At 37.3% G+C, this 15,580-nt stretch overlaps 1 protein-coding gene across 2 annotated transcripts in view; it reads right to left on the bottom strand.

The window, feature by feature from the left end:
- LOC109059490 (rho guanine nucleotide exchange factor TIAM2) overlaps positions 1-15,380 on the bottom strand; it is a 48,680-nt gene extending 33,300 nt beyond the window's left edge. For both annotated transcript variants that reach the window (XM_042746227.1, XM_042746228.1), the window contains exon 1: positions 15,224-15,380. The gene's annotated coding sequence lies outside the window, so the exon portion shown is untranslated. The remainder of the gene's footprint in view (positions 1-15,223) is intronic.
- Positions 15,381-15,580: the final 200 nt, after the last annotated feature.

Here is a 15,580-nt window from a genome sequence, read left to right as displayed (position 1 = left end):
ATCTAACGCTTATACCAATGTCGTATGTAACCTTAGAGATGGTCCCTAAACTTGCGAATATCGAGCGTCTAGCGCAAAACCCACTTTATGCCAGTGGGTCACGTTTCCAAAACGCATTGTGAGCCTGAGTAGACTGTAGAGACATTTAGTGCAACTGGTTTTATGAAAAACTTATGCTCACAATGCTTTTGGGAGTCTTTTCTCTGTGATTACAAAATGAAGACAAGCCTTAGAAACCTCCACCGAGTGTGTCTAGTACTGTTTTTATACAGTCTATGGCCTAGTAGCGTCATCAACCTACAAACTCATCAACGATGTTGATGGTTCCGGACTTAATGATGTAACTATGAGGATAAGTAACTGAATTCAGTCACTATAAAATAATTAGAAATAATAATGTGAATCTGTGAAAATATATTGGATCTCTCCAGTTGATCTGGCACATCCCACTCTCAAACTCCATTCTCTATCTGAGGCTTCTGCGTGAGCTCTCAACCAATGATTCACCAGCGCTCCACAAGGACCGGAAAAGTAAAAAGAAGTAAATGAATAAATAAATCTGGAAATAAATACATGTGGGAATAAATAAATACATATAATAAATAAATGCATGAATAAATAGCCTACATTTAAAAATAAATAAATTAAATATAAAAATGAATGAAAGTATAAATAAATAAAAGTTAAAAAAAATAAAAATAAATGTAAAATAAATACATAAAGGAAAAGTGTAATTTAAAATATATATTCAGGATTCAATTTTATTACAAATGAACTATTTTTGTTTTTATCACATCATTTATTTATTTATTTTCCTTTTATTACATTTTTTTTTATTTATATATTTATTTATTTATTTATTTTTAATTTCTGCAGGTTTAGTCCTCCATATTTAAGAACTTGTCCAAAACTTTTGTGCTATAGACAATAATGATACAGCAGATTCTTTGGCTTGAAACTGAGGAATGCACTATTTTATTCCAAGCTTCTGCACCTTCAAGTGTAAGGCAATAAAATGGGCAAAAAATTCCATGAACTTACATTAAAGGAGAGAAGTACACTATGAGAGGGGTTGGGCTGTTTTGACTTGGGCCATTAATAAACACCCAGAACACCCTCTCAAACAATTAGTAACATCCTGGCAACCACCTACAACACCCTAGCAACTTCTATATGAGCAAACAGCACTCATATTTCTAGATTAACCTGCATTATGGGTCAAAGGGGTTCACAGAAAGTCTTTATGGGAAAAAGGGCTCTGTTTAATGCACATTAAATCCTTAATCTCACAGGATTTCAGAGCTCCAAGACTCTATGGCTTAGCTGGGTTGGCCTTAAAACCGCACTTCTCTTAGATTTAAAACATTCTAATGATATATCTGTGATATGAAAAACTATAATGAAGTGATTAATAATATGTTCAATATCAATTCTAATTCAAAATGCCAGAGTAACTATTGCTGTGGTTACTGTGGTAGGCAAATGAGACTCTTTTTAGCACAGAGTTAAGATATGCAGTCTGACTACCTTGTAACCAAACGTTTGTGGTTTGTTTGAAAATGCTGTTGCAAACCCCCTTATTCACACCCTGCACTTCCAGCATATTTCCGCAGGCTGGCTGAAGCCCTGATAAACAGGATGAGGGAGAGAATAGGAGTCGTCTGTCCTGGAAACTGAAGAGAAACACTGCATGTGTAATTAAAAGCAGCTGTGGCTGAAGGCTGATCATTATACTGGGGGGAAGGCCTGGGAAAAGTGGATGATGTCATGAGGAGCCCATCTTAAAATGCTTATACTGTATGAAGCGTTCTGTGCTTTACTTAGCAGTTCAGTAAGAGATGGGAAAACATTTCTGTTTATCACCAGAGGGTTGGAGCACACTGGGAATAAAACCATCTCTTAGTCTGTGGTAAATCTCATTAGAGAAACCAGAGAAAACAAAACTGTTAAATTAGTGACGGCCTGTTTCTTTTCTCCGACTGGAAACAGAAGCATTTCTCTTAGAAGTCGTAGTCGCCTCGGAGTTTACAGCAGATCATTTGATAATGAGGGGCACAAAGACGACACGCTGGCGCACAGCTTTCCCAAGGTCCATTATTAAAACACAAGCGGGATGCTGATAAGATCATATTTTACAGTTAAATAGCAGAGCGGCTGATTCGAGGTCCTTGAGTTTCCAGTGTGGTGTGACCACAGTAAGCCCCCGAACCGCTCAGAGCCCCCCTCACCCACAAGGACGCCTAGACTAACCGACAAAATTACAGCCATGGGCACACAGCACTCCTCATTACTATGTGCTACATGACTAAAACTTACCATTTCTTGGACTCTTGTGTGTCCGCATGAGACAAAAATACTAATAGCATGTTAAACCATAACTATACAGGCTGATGTAAAGGCATCCATGTATCAGATGAGAAAACGTTGTCTTTACCATAATGACATATCACAGGATTGAGGTTTTTATTAAGCTGGTAGTGTCTCCTCTCTGGAAGTGTGCATATCTGAAATTAAGGGGCAGATTCACTAAAGAAAGCAATAAGATCACAATCTCATAAAAGCACTGATGGAAGTGGAAAGTTCTGCTGGTGATCTGCACACAAATGCTCAAAATAAAGAAGAGACAATAAAGTCAGTCACAAAAACAACTGTGTCCACGCTTTTCATCACTGAATCATCCTTTTTTTTTTTTTTTTTTTTTTCTTGTGCAAAAAGAAGGTTTGTGCTATAGAAAGCTGTGAGTAAATCTACCCCTAATTGTATATTTAGAATATTATGTATATAGTTAAGGAAATGAAATATGTAAGGTGAGGATCATACTTTATTGATTTAATTTTCTGAAATAAGATGAGATGCCAGCAGTATTTAAACCAACAACTATTATTTCAATCAAAACGTTCTAGAAGCATAGCGAGAGTACAGCAGGCAGCGCAACAAGAAATGTTGCTTTAGTTACGGTTTTCAAGTTAGGTCAAAATAAACACAAAAAAAGACATTTCTATGCAGAAAGCATTTGATTTCCTGAGTTTGCCAAAAGCGGGCAATTTCACCAAGGTTGTATGAGAAAAAGAGTGACCCGTTCAAGAAAGTAGGCCAAACACCGGAAACCAGCATTTTAGCACTTCCAGTTACATTATCCTGAATGCAATGTTTTTTTTTTTTTTTTTGAATAGGTTATTGATTAAATGCATGAAATGTTCTGTGGTTAAGCCAACCTCAATATATTCTTACATTTTATTCTATTAAATAAAACATAACTGTAATACTGCCTAGTGTTTTAAAAGGTTTTTATTTGTTGAAAAAGATGGTTGCTAACAAGTTGCTGTCAATATTAAACAATATTTAACATTATTGCTTTCTCATTGTATTTACAATTGTGATGTTATAAACTATTCTAACTCAAACTTTCAGGGTATATATTTTTTTAAAGACTAAAAGAGTTGTCAGGAGTTGATGTTGAAGTTGTGCAACCATGGTGTATTTTTTATTTATACACCATGGTTGCACTCATAAATGTTGTGTACATATGTGAAGTTTAGCATTATGGACATGTACCACTCATTCTCTACTATAGGAGAGAAAAAATTGTATAAACTTGTTAAACCTTCTAAACCAACAACATGTACAGTATGTTAGACCCTTTTCCATCTAAGCTCCTAAAAGAGGTGCTTCCAGAAGTCATAGATCCTCTTCTGACTATTATTAATTCTTCACTGACATTAGGATATGTCCCCAAAACCTTCAAACTGGCTGTTATTAAGCCTCTCATCAAAAAAACACAACTTGACCCCAAAGAACTAGTTAGTTTCAGAACGATTTCAAATCTCCCTTTTCTGTCCAAGATACTAGAAAAGGTAGTATCCTCACAATTATATTCCTTCTTAGAGAAAAATGGTATCTGTGAGGATTTCCAGTAAGTATTTAGACCGTATCACAGTACTGAGACTGCTCACATTAGAGTTACAAATGACCTGCTCTTATCATCCGATCGTGGTTGTATCTCTCTATTAGTGCTATTGGATCTTAGCGCTGCGTTCAACACTATCGACCACAACATTCTTTTGCATAGACTAGAAAACTTTGTTGCCATTAATGGAAGTGCATTAGTATGGTTTAAATCGTACTTATATGACCGCCATTAATTTGTAGCAGTAAATGAAGAGGTATCATATCGATCACAAGTGCAGTATGGAGTACCTCAAGGCTCAGTACTAGGGCCGTTACTCTTCACGCTTTACATGTTACCCTTGGGAGATATCATCAGGAAACAAGGTGTTAGCTTTCATTGTTATGCTGATGATACTCAGCTCTATATTTTAATATAAATATTTTCAATATAAAAAACTTGATGACGAGTAATTTCTTACTGCTAAATTCTGAAAAAACAGAGGTGTTAATTATAGGACCTAAAAACTCGTAATAACATGTAATAATCTAGAACAGTCTAACACTTGATGGCTGTGCTGACAATTCTTCATCATCATTTAGGAATCTGGGTGTGCTATTTGATAGCAGTCTTTCCTTTGAAAGTCATGTTTCTAGCATTTGTAAAACCACATTTTTCCATCTTAAAAACATATCTAAATTACAACCTGTGCTCTCAATGTCAAATGCAGAAATGTTAAGGTTAAGGTTAGATTATTGTAATGCTTTATTGGTTGGTTGTTCTTCACGCTTAATAAACAAACTCCAGCTGGTCCAAAATGCAGCAGTTAGAGTTCTTACTAGAACCAGGAAGTATGTACATATTAGCCCGGTTCTGTTAACACTGCACTGGCTACCTATTAAACATTGTATAGGTTTTAAAATCTTGCTTATTACTTATAAAGCCCTGAATGGTTTAGCACCTCAGTATTTGAATGAGCTCTTGTTACATTATAGTCCTTCACGTTCGCTGCATTCTCAAAACTCTGGCAATTTGATAATACCTAGAATATCAAAATCAACTGCAGGCGGCAGATCCTTTTCCTATTTAGCACCTAAACTCTGGAATAACCTACCTAACATTGTTCGGGAGGCAGACACACTCAGTCAGTTTAAATCTATATATTCTTTTCTGTAAGTGAGTAAACAAGATGATTTTTTACATAATTTAGAAAAAAAAAATTATAGGCTACAAGCTCCAGTTCTCAAAAGTCCCAGGAAACAATGTTCTGTATGTGGTTTTATTGCCTTATTCAAGTGATTTAACATTTTTAGTTTTTCACTAACCACGCATACAAATTTTTTTTCTCAAAAACACAATCATTTTTATGGTTGTTTATCATTTTTTGTTTTTGACTAGTTTGTGATGATTATTTTGAGATTAGACTTTAGCCATTTAGATATTTATAAGAAACTGAAAAAAGCACAAATGTCAGGGCATGACAAAACTTCTCCAGGCCCCAAAAATACCCTTAGACTCCAGAGGGTTAAAGACCCATCTCTTTAACCTGGCTTAAACATACACTTCTAATATTCAAATCCATTAAAGGATTTTTAGGCTGCATTAATTAGGTAAACCGGAACTGGGAACACTTCCCATAACACCCGATGTACTTGCTACATCGTTAGAAGAATGGCATCTACGCTAATATAAGTCTCTTATTCTGAGGTCATCATAGCCACCAGATCCAGTCTGTATCCAGATCAGATGGTCACTGCAGTCATTTGGATCCAGTATGTATCCAGACCAGATGGTGGATCAGCACCTAGAGAGGACTTCTTCAGCCCCGAAAGTCAGCGGAGACCAGGACAACTAGATGAGCCCCAGATTCCCTGTAAAAACCTTGTCTCAGACGGCCACCTGGACAAGACCACAGGAACCAGTTGAGTCCTCTGCACAATCTGACTTTGCTGCAGCCTGGAATTGAACTGCTGGTTTCGTCTGGCCAGAGGAGAACTGGCCCCGACTGAGCCTGGTTTCTCCCAAGGTTTTTTCTCCATTCTGTCACCGATGGAGTTTTGGTTCCTTGCTGCTGCCTGCTCTTGCTTGCTTAGTTGGGGACACTTCATTTCCAGCGATATCATTGACGTGATTGCACTGATACTATTTAAACTGAACTGAGCTGGATGATGACATCACTGAATTCAATGATGAACTGCCTTTAACTAAAAAATGAGTGTTTACTATTGTCATTTTGCATTATTGATACACTATTTTCCTAATTAATGTTGTACAGTTGCTTTGACACAATCTGTATTGTTAAAAGCTCTATATAAATAAAGGTGACGTGACTTGACTTAAGAATAGTGCATTTTTGTTGGTCACAGAACTTACTTTCTGCAACAAACCAAAAGCTGTTGGAAAAATCCTATGGGTTTTTGTTGAGGGAACCAGGGTGATGCTAACTTACGGGACGGACCACAAAAATACGCCATCAATGAAGCACTCTATTCAGACACAATTAAAATCATATGACTGTTAAAAAGAATTGGCTCATAAGAGTCATTTGTTCAGAATCTGCTTACATTAGTTGTGTTATTTGTTTATTTTTGTGGATTTAATTATGTTCTGGGAAACTTAGTCCCCTTGAAAAAGAAGAACACATGGACTTGCATAACTCCAAGGTTAAACAGAAGCAAAGGTATCGACTACTTAAACGCAAACTATTCTTGCATTCTGTCACATTTGCACCTTTTCACTTAAGTGGTTAGACTGGGTTTGGTCCATACTCCAGAATCAGCAAATTCACCTTAATCCGCACATGCCAACAAATTAAAAAGGGGGCTCAAGATTGCCAAGGATAATGTCGGCCCTGTTTTATTTGGACTAATGTGAATTCCCTTTCACCATATGTTGACTTTCCACATAAGATCCCTGCTGGATGCTCAGTGGCTCTTTGGCTTCCAGAGCTGTGGGAGTTCAGCTGAGCGGATGGGCACGTGCTTGAGCTGGATATAGTTTCATATTGGTGTTGAATGAGAAGAAGGGATAAGATGTCAGACTTTATACTAAATACAGATTTACTTTGGCTTCAGTTTTGTACTTGCCTCATCTTTGATGATTTTTGTGTCATTGATTCAGTTACTTTCCTGTTTAATACTGTGAAGCTGCTTTTAAAAGTGTTATATGACAATTATAACACAATTTTTACACCATTTACAAAACTGTTTTCAGCCTTAAAAAGTGCATTTAAGATACTCTATTACAATTTTATGGACCTGCAGGAAACACAAATCTAGTTTAAGATATATTACATGTTATGTGCAAACATCAAATTATCTTGATGCATTCAAATCAATTACACATATTTTAGTCACAAGTTTAAAAAGCCACTGTGTTCTAGTAACCGGCCTCTATACATTTTGGCAGCACTGGTCTGAGGGCATGTGGTGACACTAACTGAGTTGAGCTGGGCTAAAATAAGCTGTGAAGATGTTATCACACCTTCTCCAATGTTGTACCGTCTCCATGGCCTTTGTGCAATTACATGCTTCTGCTGGGCCTAAACAAGCAGCCCAATGTTGAGTTTGAGCCAGGCTTAGTGAAAAAAAAACAGAACACAAGGAGCACCAATGCCTATCGCATTCCTCCATCACAAAGAAATTGGGTCTCTGCACACGAAAATGGGAGTTAATTAGGGAGAAAATCCAGCGAAAATTCCATACGGCAGCAGTTCAGACAGCTGGGAACAGAGGGTCCTTCTTCCAGCCCACAGCACAAAAGCATCAAGGCACTTTAGAGGGTGGATTAGGGCTGAGAGCCCGCAATGACTAGCAGTGGAAAAATGAAAACAGGAGAGACACGTGACACATGCCAGGTCCAGTCTCTATTCTCTCTCTGCTACTCTCCTCTCTCCTTTTCTCAGATAAAGTCTAAACGGCATGGCAATAATTACCTTTTCCAAAGCAAAACAAACACAAACAGCTGGCTAACCTAGTCAGCAAACAATTCGCACAAAAAGCCAAATGTTTGTTTGATGGACATTTGGCAATTCAGTCTGACCAGTGAGTTAATTATCCTTCACATCAACAAAATAAAATTGCCTGACAAGAAAAATAAATAAATTATACCTTTAGTATCTTCAACACAGGGACACAAAGCGAGCTAAGGTAGAAAAACTGCATGCACATTTTATTTATATATTTTTCTTGCATATAAATGTTATAAATTCAAAGTCTAGTATTTCCATTTCTCAAAATAACTCGTCCTAACAGCTATTAAACTTCATATTCTTCATAACGCAAGTGTGCATGCATGCAATTATACAAAACACATCAAAAAGGACAAGAGGTTTATTACTTACTAAAATATTCATAAAGTAGTTGTTGTTGGTCATCACATTTAGTTTTACATTCAATCATGTTTCATTAAGATCCTACATTATTTATAATTTTTATAACAAAGACTAAGAAAGTAAATGTAAAAAAGCGTTAAAGCTGCGTTGTGTCTTCCCATAAAACATGATAAGTAAAATCAAAACAGGTCAGAGTTGATAACAACCAACTCTAACCAGCTGATCTGTCCCACTGCTAAACAGTTCTTTGTTTGTTTTGTTGTGATCTATTGTAACATTTATATTTAAATTTAATTTTTATGTAAAGAGTATATTATTTTAAAAACTTTACTTGCAGACAATATACAGTAATATTAAAATAAAAGATGACATAAGTGTACTTAAAGAGATTATGCTTTCATGGCTATTTTTAACACTTTTAAAAAGAGCACTTTGTAGTAATATCATATTTAATAAAATACTTTTAATAATTCTGTTTTAATAATCCCTTTTATGCTTTAAAGAAATACATTTATTTTGATGTATTGACTAACATACTAAATGACATGTAAAGTACCTTTGTTATCATTTTTATTGTAGTGTGTTATTCTATATTAAAAGGTAACATGTTTTAAATGTACTAAATTGGAGCATAAGTTCAGCTAATTGTATTTAAATTCAGACCACAAAACATCTTGATTTGATTTCAATTAATATACAATTAAGTGTTAGAAAACATTTAGTTTTAGTATATTCTTTTAAAGTACTTATTTTTCACAGGGGGAAAAAATTAACTTGCCCAAACGTAGACTAATAAGGTGTGTGCTGTCAAATCAATAAGACAATGACAATCCCACTGCCCTTGCAATCACTGTAATGTGACCTTTGCAGCTGAGAGCTCACAATGCATTCATTGGTATTCCAGCGGAAAGGCGGGATCAACTCTGCAGCTCAAAAGGTCATCAGAGAATGCCACATTATTACAAACAAACAAGAGATACCAACATAATCTAATTTTACCTTGCTATTTTGAGCAATCTGTTAGAAATGTAACAAATGCACACAATGTAAAATTTGATGATGCATATACTGTACGATGCCAGTGGGATTATTAGTACTATATATTTTTATAAACATGCATGTTTACAATAGTAAAAAAAATTGACTTATCAACTTTTAAAATGGAAAAGGTTAACAACTTTTTGACGCTTTTGTATGAATCATTTTGGTACAGTTTTGGGTTGCTACTTGATGCCCACTGTAAAATCTGGCTCCAAAAGCAAAACCATAACTAATGAATTAGCAGACAGGGTATAACCAGCAATATCATTTTTCAAACAGTTATCATTTCCATGCGTGCCGCTTGCTTGGTTGTCACTCACTCAGTGGAAGACACTGTCTAGAAACTTTGGACGGAGATCAGATGCACAAGTCCATATGACGCCTGGACAGAATTCAACCTCAGAAACATTAGACTAACCTCAGCATTACATTTCTACACTGCAGCTCCATGTGCTTACAATTTTCCAACAATTATCAGGTGCATTAGCGTCACTGAATAAACTTGGCACGCAGATGCCACACTGTCAGATGTCCAGTTGCAGTTACCTGGCTCTTACGCTCAATTGAAAAAAAAAAAACAGAGTACATTTGTCACAATCAAGAGATAGTATCAAATCGCTTGTCAGCAGTAAATTTAGTGTGACTGCAGTAGGCATGAGGCTTTTGTGCCAAAAGGGAAATGAGAATGCGTCAGTTACGAGAACCAATGACGTTCACTGATGTCATACTTGGATGAATGCATTGTAAATAACTGCACTCCAGTGGTTTGAGTCTTACCTCTCAGAAAGGTCCTTCAAGGTATCTTGGAGAGGTAAGCTGTCCAAGTTGCAACATCTATCTACTGGGGTGCCTCAGGGCTCAGTTCTTGGACCACTTCTCTTCTCTGTCTAGATGGCATCACTAGGTTCTGTCATTCAGAAACATGGCTTTTCATATCACTGCTATGCTGATAATACTCATCTCTACCTCTCATTCCATCCTGATGAACCGACGATAGCTGCTCTCATCTCAGCTTGTCTAACAGACATTTCTTGTTGGATGAAGGACCATCACCTTCAACTCAACCTTGCCAAGACAGAACTGCTTGTGGTTTCAGCAAACCCATCATTTCATCACAATTTCACTATCCAGTTAGGCATGTCAACCATAACTCCTTCAAAAACAGCCAGAAATTGATGATGTATGATCAGCTGACTCTCTCAGACCACACTGCTAAAACTGTCCAGTCCTGCAGATTTGCTGTATTCAATATCAAGAAGATCAGGCTCTTTCTTTCAGTACATGCTTCACAACTACTTATTCAAGCTCTTGTTCTGTACAGGCTGGACTATTGCAATGCTCTCTTGGCAGGTCTTCCAGTCAGTTCTATCAAACCTTTACAGTTAATCCAGAATGCGGCAGCAAGATGAATTTTTAATGAGCCAAAAGAATACACGTCACACCTCTGTTTATCAGTTTGCACTGGCTACCAATGGCTGCTTGCATAAAATTCAAGGCATTAATGTTTGCCTACAAGACCACCACTGGCTCTGCACCCCTTTACCTAAATTCATTCTTCAGACTTATGTGCCCTCTAGAAGCTTGCGTTCTACAAGTGAACGTCGCTTGATTGTGCCATCACAAAGAAGCACAAAGTCACTTTTACAGACTTTTAAATTAAATGTTCCCTCCTGGTGAATGACCTGCCCAACTCAATCCGAGCAGCTGAATCCTAAGGCCTGGTTCACACGGGACGATTTTAAAATTGTCGGCCGATTTTCCAAACCTGAGAGACCCCACACACGGCGATAAAAAATCACGGGTCTAACAGTTTTGGTCGTACAGTGTGTGGTGTGCAGCCACACGGCAAAATCAACTCATCACACACGAACCGATTTGACTCCCGAGCATTCCCATGTCAGACGGGAAATCTCGCAAAATCCCTCGAGATCAAACGTGATTTCAAAGTAAACAATCATGGCGGACGAAGAGGATGCAGTGGTCATAGTTTGTGCTTTGTTTTTAACTGAAAAAAAACATAAGAAAAACAAGAGAAGGCGATGGTCAAAGAGGTGGAGACAATGCGAGCATGGACTATACTTTCTGGTGCGCCATGCTGCCGGCTGTTTTGATTTTGTTTCCCGGTACTTCCTCACCGCCTCGTCACCTCGCTTTCTGATTGGCAACACGCCATAGTCCACAGGCTGCGTGATCGTTTGTCCTCGGGGGACACCACACACGAGAAGAAATCGGGCCAAATAAATCCAACATGTTGGATATCCCCGATTTGAGATCGGAGCGGTCCCGACGTCCTTCCGAGCAGAGGAGAGCAGTCCTAACACACCACACACGGCAGGAATATTTGATCAGATTATTTTACGATAATCGGAGCATCCTAAGATTGTCGGAAGGGGTGAATCGGGGCTAAAATCGGCCTAATTATCCTGCCGTGTGAACCAGCCTTAAGCCATCTTCAATAATCAGCTAAAAACACATCTCTTCCATCTTTATTTGACCCTCTAACACTAATACCCTCTAATCTAATTCTATTCTTAAAAAAAAAAACTAACACTAGCTTTTCTAATCTTTTTGTATTCTATCTGTTTTCTTTTTATTATACAATTAACAAAAGCAAAAAGGCGACTAACACTAGTTTGCTCTATTCTTTTTCTGTTCTATCTGTTTTCTTTTTATTTATTATATAATTGTTATAGCACTTGCATATCATTGCTCTTTTGTTGATTTTGATTGCTTCCATTGCCCTTATTTGGATCGCTTTGGATAAAAGCATCTGCTAAATGACTAAATGTATATTGTAAATTTAAATGTAAACTGCCAAGTGTGAATATGCACATGTGGGAATGCAATTTGAAGTCGGAAATTCTGAGTTCCTACTAGGAACTTTTGACTGGACTCAAGTCGAGTTCTAACTTGGAAACTTGTAGGAACTGCAAGAACCCTGACTTCTGAATCCAAAATGGCTGCTCAGTGCATAAACAAAATAAACTCTTCGGTGACCAACATCCTTCAAAATATATTTTATCTGTTCAACTGAAGAAAGAAACTCATACAGGTTTGGAACATCTTGAGTATTTGCCGAAAATAACAAACCTTGCAAATCATACAGGTTTTTAATTTTGAATTATTATTTTTAGAAGACTATGCCAAATATAGTATTTCTGATGCATACTGTCATAGGCAAAACTCCAATTACAGCTTAAAATATATCAGAGTGCACATTCCATTATGATGTGGCCGTTCTGATCCAAAAAGCCGGTTTGGATGAATGCCGGAGTAGTGTGTGCTGGTGATTATGGGGTAGTGTTTCCATGACAGAGCCACTTTGGTATAAACCTTCTGCTGCTGCTGAAGACACTTGTATACTGTTCTGAGATGAGCTTCCTCTACAGCTTTATTTGCGATAGACGAGTCTGCAGCTGATGCTCTGAGCCCCATTCACCTCACAACCCTCTGGGAATCCAGCTGGTCTTTGGATGCTCTTTGAGATCCATAACAAACAGTATGAGGTGGCAGCAACAAAGAAGTGTGCGCGCGCGCACACACACACACACACACACACACACACACACAGACATCCTGCAGATGGGGGTGGTTAAGACTATTGAAGACACAATAAAGAGGCATAAAGACTCTTCATGAGCAACATGCGGTGAATTTCACAGTGTAAATCATTAATAGTTTGTCCTATTAACTTAAGGCCACCGCTATTAAAGAACATATGGGTGGAGATTATGCTGTTAAGCATCGCTAATTCGACTTTAACTAGCTATCATTACAACAAACTGAGGAAAATTTCATTAATGTTATAATTTGATTTAATACTGAGGCAAGAGTGAGAGGACCTATGACATTTTAATCTGAGCTCTTAATGCTTCTTCTGCATGTAGGCCTACACTGTCAGCAGTAAAAAGGTTCGTCATCAGATTTAGTATAACAAATTTGACTGATCAAATGTTCCAAACAGGTTTCTCAAACACTCCCTTAGCTATTTTCTGGGCAAACAGATAGTCCCGCCCAAATCTCACACCATTGGCTGAGCCAGCGTTTCTATGATGTGCTGATCAGGATGCTAAAAGAAACAGAGCATTTAATATCGAGAAAAGATACACACTTCACCTTTAAAGGGGTCATATGATGCGATTTCAAGTTTTTCTTTCTCTTTGGAGTGTTACAAGCTGTTTGTGAAGAGATAAGATCTCTAAAGTTGCAAAGACTAAAGTCTCAAACCCAAAGAGATATTCTTTATAAAAGTTAAGAGTCAACCACACCCCCCAAAACACCTCATTTAAACACATGTCTACGTCACTGTGTGGGAAGATTTGCATAACTCCACCCAAATGTTCATGCAAAAAAAGAAGTTGTAACTTTATTGTTGCTGCCACCGCCACCAGCATGTTGTGAAGACGCTGTGTGTTTTGTTACGAAAGCGAAACTACTTTGTTTGGTCTTCCAAAAGAGGACATGACAGTTCAACCCAAATATTCAGATGTGTGCAGCGCATTTTATGGAGGACTGTTTCCTGAACCTGGGAGTAGACTACAATGCCGGCTGTTCTGACTCACAGTCTGTGAATACATTTCATATTTAAAGGATTTGCCACTGATGATTCAAACGTGAGTTTTGAGCAGTGTAGAGCAGCGCTTGTTGTTAGTCATTTCTCTGATCACAGATGCAGACATGGTTTTATGTTTATGTGGTGCGATGCAACAATAACAATGCACAATGCGTAAAAAGACAGTATAAGTCATTATAATCAGTAATTATGTCCCCACTGGATGCAGCAAATGCCTCGTTTATAATGGGCTTTAATGTTTGTCTCGTCGCTATTCGGCCAATCACAACGCACTGGATAGATGGCCAATCAGCATACACCTCGCTTTTCAGAACGATGAGCTTTGTAAAAATCGATGCGTTTCACAAAGCCGGGGCATAGAGGAGAAACAATAATGTACAATATATGAAAAATAATGTGTTTTTTGAACCTTAAATCACATAAACACATTTTATTACACCAAATACACAAAATAATGTTCTTTTTAGCAATGTCATATGACCCCTTTAAAGAGATAATTCACCCAAAAATGACATTTCTGTCATTTACTCAGTCTCATGTTGTTCCAAACCTGTATGAGTTTCTTTCTTCTGTAAAAAGATATTTTGAAGAATGTTGATTACCAAACAGTTGACGGTAGCCATTGACGCTCATAGTATATTTTTCCATAATACTGAATTCATGTCTATTTGGTAATCAACATTCTTCCAGATTTCTTCTTTTGTGTTCAACAGAAAAAACTAACTCATACAAATTTGGAAAAACATGAGGGTGAGTATATGATGACAGAATTTTTAAGTTTGAGTCTACATATTTTTGTCTTAATTTAGAAAAAGATATCTTCCTGAGCATCTTTTTGGAAATATTATGTTGTAAGCGTGTTTATGCTGCCTTTCTTTAAAATAAATGACACCTGGTTTGATTTTTTTAATGAATAAAAATCATACATTTTTAACTGTTGCTTAAGTGACCAAATATTTTGGAGCCACTTTGTCAGTGATGTGCAGTTCTTACAGTAACTGAGAAAAGAAGCAACTGATAAGAAAAATAAGAGCTCAGTATTGCTTTTGTATCTATAGTAAATACAGGGCAGAGAAAAAGAGAGGTTCGTGGCAAAATCATCATGCATATTCATATTCTATAAGAATGATGCTGCTACATTGTTCTCTTGAGCCTGTCGCATGCTGTTTTATTGTGAGATGCAATATTGTGATACATCGAACAGCTGATGCTGGTGGGTTTTGGATAATATACAAACTAAAATAAAATCTATATTAGACAAAAAAGGTACGTAATATAAAAGTCTGTTACGCTCAACTTTGACACTTTCAGTCTCAAATTTCACAGACTTCACACTGAACCAGATATCAAACGCATAGCGGAAATATTAAGAAAGGTTATATCCACTCACCGCAGCTGAAATGAAGACAACTATTGGATAATTAATAATTGTCATTAGACAAAATTATCTTTAGACAACAAAATCCTTCAATATGGCATTATCTTCCAGGACAAGTACATCTCGTTCTCTCCTCGAGCGCAGAGCGCCAAATGTCCATCAGGAGCCAAAGCGCGCTCTGAAACCACACCTCCACCCTCCCAAACTCTCTAAAACAGCCCACTGAGTTATTATTCACATTCCCGATGATGCTATTCATTAATTATCACTTCACGCACTGTTTCCGTCTACTGTGTCTCAGCGATGGTCGCTTTTTATAATTCGGATCTTTTCAACGAATCTGAACAACCGGTTCACACAGTCCCACTT

The sequence above is a fragment of the Cyprinus carpio genome, chromosome B20 (genome assembly GCF_018340385.1).
Source record: "Cyprinus carpio isolate SPL01 chromosome B20, ASM1834038v1, whole genome shotgun sequence".
Lineage (NCBI taxonomy): Eukaryota > Metazoa > Chordata > Actinopteri > Cypriniformes > Cyprinidae > Cyprinus > Cyprinus carpio.
This window is presented reverse-complemented; position numbering and strand designations above follow the sequence as displayed.